Source organism: Lontra canadensis, unplaced genomic scaffold, assembly GCF_010015895.1.
Source record: "Lontra canadensis isolate GAN:19392208 unplaced genomic scaffold, GSC_riverotter_1.0 scaffold32, whole genome shotgun sequence".
NCBI lineage: Eukaryota > Metazoa > Chordata > Mammalia > Carnivora > Mustelidae > Lontra > Lontra canadensis.
Window position 1 is genome coordinate 14,043,413 of NW_022631026.1, and position 5,795 is coordinate 14,049,207.

At 44.3% G+C, this 5,795-nt stretch overlaps 1 long non-coding RNA gene across 1 annotated transcript in view; it reads left to right on the plus strand.

The window, feature by feature from the left end:
• Nucleotides 1-2,190: 2,190 nt before the first annotated feature.
• LOC116873193 overlaps nt 2,191-5,795 on the plus strand; it is a 13,026-nt gene continuing 9,421 nt past the window's right edge. The window contains exon 1 of the long non-coding RNA XR_004383759.1: nt 2,191-2,355. This is a non-coding gene — a long non-coding RNA (uncharacterized LOC116873193). The remainder of the gene's footprint in view (nt 2,356-5,795) is intronic.

Below are 5,795 nucleotides of genomic sequence, written 5' to 3' on the forward strand. Positions count from 1 at the left end.
GTCATTCTTGGGGCGTCAAGTGGGAACTGGACGTTAAAGGGCTATCCCGATTTTTCAACGCAGTGCGCAAATAAACTGGCCCTAAAATTGCTGTGCTTTTGCTACACCCATTATTACTCCTTTGTTTATGATGATTAATAATGGAAACTGGAAGGAGGGCCCTTCTGAATAACCCCTTTCCATTACTCAATAATCTCCTCCAGGAGGAAATAGCTTCATTTACTCTCTCCTTGCACCCAGTTTCAGCAGCGAGTAGAGCGGGGAGAGGAGATCTCTCAGCTGTGAAATGGAGATTGAGCCAACCTCTTCCCACCCATTCACCTCCAGGTTCTGACTCACGGGTCTGATCAGGGTGTTCTCATGACCTCAAGTGTCCCTGATGTCTTGAAGTGGACAGAGACCAGCTTCCTGGGGTCTAACGTCGATGTATGAAACATTTAAAAACTGAATGTAGCATGAGAAAACATTAAAAAGAAACTTAAATGCATATTGTCTAAGTGAAAGAAGCCAGTCTGAAGGGGCTCCATACTGTATGATTCCAACCAGATGACCTTCTGGAAAAGACCTATAGAGACAGTAAGCAGTTGCCAGGGATTGTGGGGAGGGATGACTAGGCAGAGCCCAGAGGATTTTCAGGGCAATGGAAACACTCTGTATGATACTAACATGGTGGGTGCACGTCATTATACATTTGTCCGAATTCATGGATCATGTAACACAAAGAGCGAACCGTAATGTGGACTCTGTGCTTTGGGTAGTTATGACGCGTCCATGTAGGTTCAACGGGTGTGACAAATGGACCACTGTGCTGTGGGATGATGACCACAGTGGGGGGCATGGGGAAGAGGGGGTGCATGTGTAGAGACTATGCCCAGATGGCTGTGGGAAATCTCTGTACCTCTCTCTCAATTTTGCTGTACCCTTAAAACTGCTCTAAAAAAAATGAAGTCTTTTTAAAAAGTGAACATGTGCTTATAAAAGAAACTAATATTTGCTTCTTCAGGAATCCTGGAAGCTGAGCTAGCAGTTTGACTTTTTATGAAATTTGGGGCCCCTTTCAGGGCTTCCTAGGGTAGAATAAGATGGGATAGGAAATGAGCAGGGATGTTAAGGACTGGAGAAAAACACGGTAAGAAGAAACGGCCAGGGGAAATCCAACACAGGGCATGCCCGGGTCCCAGCTCAGCCCCAGGCTGAGATGGAGGCATAAGGCTTCTCAGTCAGGGTTCTTAAAAATGTTTCTGGAATGACGAGTAAGATTTCCTGCTCTGTGGTCAAAGGCATTAGTGAAGAAGCCAACACTGGTATTGCAGAGCATTATTTTCTACACCAGAAACCAGACACGGAGGGCCATGGACTTTCTAGAACTTTGATTATCACTTGCTACCCAGTTCATCACAAACTCTCTTGTCCTCATCACCACGCTGTTCGGTCCCTCCATGGGTTCAAGTGGCAGCACAGGGACATTAGGGAGGTGGACAGTCTTGGGGTTCTTTCCCTTCCGAGTCTTCCTGTGAGCATTGTCTGTATATTTATGGGTGTGCTCCCTGGTCCCTGCACTGGCCAGGCTTTCTTCAAGGCCACCCTGGGGACCCAGCTGTGTGGGGTGTCCTACAGGGGAGGCCTACAGCAAAAAAAAAAAAAAAAAAAAAAAACTGAGGAGAACCTGGGGTATAGACACAAGAGCTCAGAAAGTGCTGCTCTGGGGTCAAGGGGAGGAAGGGAGTCCTGTTTATTCCTATGAAATGAAACCCCCAGAATTCCCAGCCTGCTGTGCTGCCTTTCAAGCATAGTCTGATGGCAGAATTTAGACTTTTGGGTCACTAGTTATAGCCCATTGATGTTTCAAGGACACAGGTGTAAGTCATACTTTTAAGGTCTTGAGAATGGAGAAACATTTGTCCTTCAATGTGCAGTTGCCTAAGCTGTCCTTGCTGGAACTGTCGCTGGTTACCCCTTCCACTACCCCCACAGCAGGGTACAGGTCCATACTCTGGGCTCCCGCTTCACCCCATGGTGACCTCTGCCCCTGCATTTATTACATCATATTGAAATGATGTGTTTGCTTTTCTGGCTTCCTCAACCAATTATAAGATTTTAGAGGTCAAGGATCCTGCTCGTATGACCAGTTTTGGTGATCCCATCTGTCCTTGTGACCCACGGGCTTAGCAAAGCATCTGGCAACTGGCAGGTGTTCAGTAAATGTTTGTGGAATGAATAAAGGCATATCCAAACTCTAAGGAGTCAAGAAGCCATGACAGAGGTAAAGAGGGTCCACTGGACCTCCAAAATCCAAGAGGTTTCAAGCCAAGAAGATACAAAGATAGATCATAGTAACAGCTTTGCAGGAAATCTGTGTGTCCCTAAACAGGCATTAAGCATTCCTCAGACAGTGCTTCACCCAATTTCCCTATAACCCTATGAGGTTGATAGTATAACCCAACTGTTTCCATGTAGGAATACAGCCCTAAGAAGATCTTCATCAGAGACACTCTCTACAGATCTCCTGCTCCTACCTGGAGTGATACCTGAGGCTTGATGGGTTTCTGTTTCTGAGCATTTTCAGAAAGGGGAGGAGGATAAGAGAACACTGCTGTTCACCGCATGCCCACCTTGGATCGGGGTCTGGGCTGGGTGCACACCACACACGCATTTTCATTTACGCTTTTAGGAATCCTGAGGGCACTCTATTGTCATCCATAAGAATTTAATAAGTGAAGAAACCAAGATTTAGGGGATGAGAAAAAGTGGCAATGAGCTCAGGCCACAGGCAGGTCCACAGAACCTGATGTATAACTGGCACTTGGTAAATACGTATTGAATTAAATGGCCTGGAATTAAACTGAATATTCCCTACCCACGACATCAAATTCTATTTTAGAGTGCCTTGTTTCGGCAGGCCTGGCAGAGTAGCGCCCTCAGTCTCTCTTTAAAAGGCTGCAATGAGCCCCAGGAGCCATTTGGAGAAGTGTGAGCAAGAAGTGGTACCTCCCACATGAATCACTGTGTGCGGTGGTCATGGATTTGGGTTGAGGCTACAGCCTGTAGGCCGCAAAATCTCATCAGCCTTGTAAAGGGAGATGTATTTATGCAAAAGTCTTGCCAGTTGGATTGCACAGGGCTCTTTTCTCCCAGAACACCTTAGCAAGGCAGTTCTGGTGGTAGCAAGGGTGGCTGTGAGCCAGCTTTGAGCTGTGTGCAGCACCCCCCCAGAACATAATTGGAATGTTATTTATTATATTTGACATAGCAGCCTATGGCACTTGGATGCCTGGGTCTCCAGCAGTGGTCCAGAGAGGAACGGGGTAATCATGTTAAATAACTGAAGATAATTTGCTTTTTTAAAAAATGTGCATATTGGTTGTCTCTTGCCTAGAAATATCTCTCAGTGAGGGAATGATAATTTTGGATTTCTGTAGCTAGCTTGGAAACTAGTCCATATAACATTTTCAGTTGGTGGCAGCAAAAGTCTGTGCAGTTTAATATCACCAGATTTAATATTTTAATTGGAACATGAGCTAGACATTCCAGTGCATGAATCTCCCTGAGAACCTTGCCATCCCCTTATTCACTCAAGTAATCCAGTCATGGAGTTGGTTTATAGTCAACAAGAAAGTCAACTGGAGGTCCCACCCTTTGGACTATTTTTCTCTTCTCTTGAGTATGTCAAAATGTTATAAATGTCAGTTATTCCCATTCTCATGGCTCCGGCGGACTCAGTAATCAGTAACTTCCCCAGCTGCATAACAAATGCAAGAGAGAGGAGAGCTTAAGAACTTGAAAGCAATTACAGCCAGAACAGTTCACCCCTTTTGTTTCTGCACGTCTTGTGCAAAAGTCCTTCCCTGCTACTGTTCCCTGGGCGCCAGAGTCTACTTCCCCCTTAGAAGCAAGCAACAGCTTGCAGCAAGCTTTTGTTGACACAAATTCCATGTTGCCTGGTGCTTTTGTTTGTTTCACACATAATTCACATTTTTCTATCTTACATGCATTTTTCATAGCCGGTCCTGAAGCAATGTCCTGGCTTCCATCTGAGACTCCCTGTCTGGGGTCAAAGCCCTTGCAGATAACTGGGTTAAGGGTGTTGATGGAACACTCAGCAGGACGGAGCTGACATATTAGAAACTATTATCCTGCAACACAGAGATTAAGAATCACCTTAGATCAGACTCTAAACCAAACAAACAAAAAAAAAAAAAAATGAGCAATTGCTCAGGTAGCCCAATTTTAAGGACAAAACAAAGAGTCAAATTTGCTGCTTTTCTATTCTTTTCTAAAAGAGTTTTTAGAAAACTCAGAGTGGGAAACAGAGGGAAAGTGTCAGTTTTGATTGAGTCTTGGATGGGACTCCAAGGGAAGAAGGAGAAAGGGAGGACAGAGAATAGGAGTAGAGGACACACTGGGTATCATCAGTGGCACAAATGGCATTTGTAAGACTTGCCAAAACTCTTTCAACCATTAACGAAATGTCCTGAAAGTGAAGACCACCCTTCTATATCCCGGCTCAAGGATGCTTGAAAAGAACTTCTAAATACAGCACTGATTTCAAAGAAGTTAAGAATTCCAAGACTAAAAGAATCCTTAGAAAGACTTATTCCAACTTTCTTCATAATGCAGGGCTCTATTCTGCAGCATCTCCAACAACAAAGACACTCCATTAATAGTGGAGTGTCTATGTAAACTCACTCTTTCACAAGGTTGTTCATTTCCTTATTCAACACTCCTCTGTGACCAAGTTCCTCCTTCCGTTGAGACAAAGCACAAGATTTTGTTTCCCATCAATGAGTGTATATTCTGCCTTAAAGGAACAAATCCCTTCCTTTGAACGTGGCTAGATTACATGATGGTTATCAGAGTAGGTTTTGCACTCATTCTGTCCTGAGTTCAAACCCCATCTCTGCCACTTATGTAACTTTGAGCAAGTTATGTCAGTTCTCCAGTTTTTAATTCATCTGAAATATGAGCACAATAGTTGGATCTGCCCCTTTAGTCAGGCTTGCCTATAAGAGGGATGATGGTGGCAGGACCACATGGCAGAAAAGAAGTACCAAAGCATGAATCAGGAGATCTGTGTTTTGCCCTAAGTGGTATGTGTGACCCACACAAGGCTTCCTACTACTCAATCCTCCCTTTTCTAAAATATTACTCATAACACTTGCCCTGCCTATTAGCATCTGGGTGCTGTTGTAGAGACTGAATGCAAGCATGTGACTTGGGCATCCGTGACCTGTAGACCTATGGTACAGCAACAGTGCAGGCCAAGGAAAACATTCAGTACTCAATGACAAAATTGTGCCTGTGCTCTCTGAATGAAAGATTAGGAATTGTGGGTTGAAGAGGCTTTCTAGATGATGTTTACAATCCAGTAGGCTATCTGGAAGAACAAAGTCCATAGAAGCAGCAGGCCTGTGCTGGAGCTGCTGGAGAAGGAGCTGAGGTGTAGGGAAGGATTTAGGTGTTACCTGTTATAAAAGAACTAGAAGGGCAAGAGTGATGGGAAGAGCACATCCCTGGGCTCCAGAAAGTATTTAGTGGTTGTCTCTGGGGTGCTGATCAAAGGAACTTCAAGCAGAGGTGAGTAAAGAGGGGCTTAGTGTTCTGAGAGACTGGGCTGCCTCTCAGTCAGCTTCCTTCACCCTGCTCTGATTCCCCAAGATTCACTTCTTCTTCAAGACCAAACCCTAACTGAATCTTCCCCGAGAAAGTCTTCCCTCAAAAAAAAAAAAAAAAAAAAGGAAAAGAAAGGAAAGAAAAAAAAAAAAAAAAAAAAGAAAAAAAGGAAAAAAAAAAGAAAG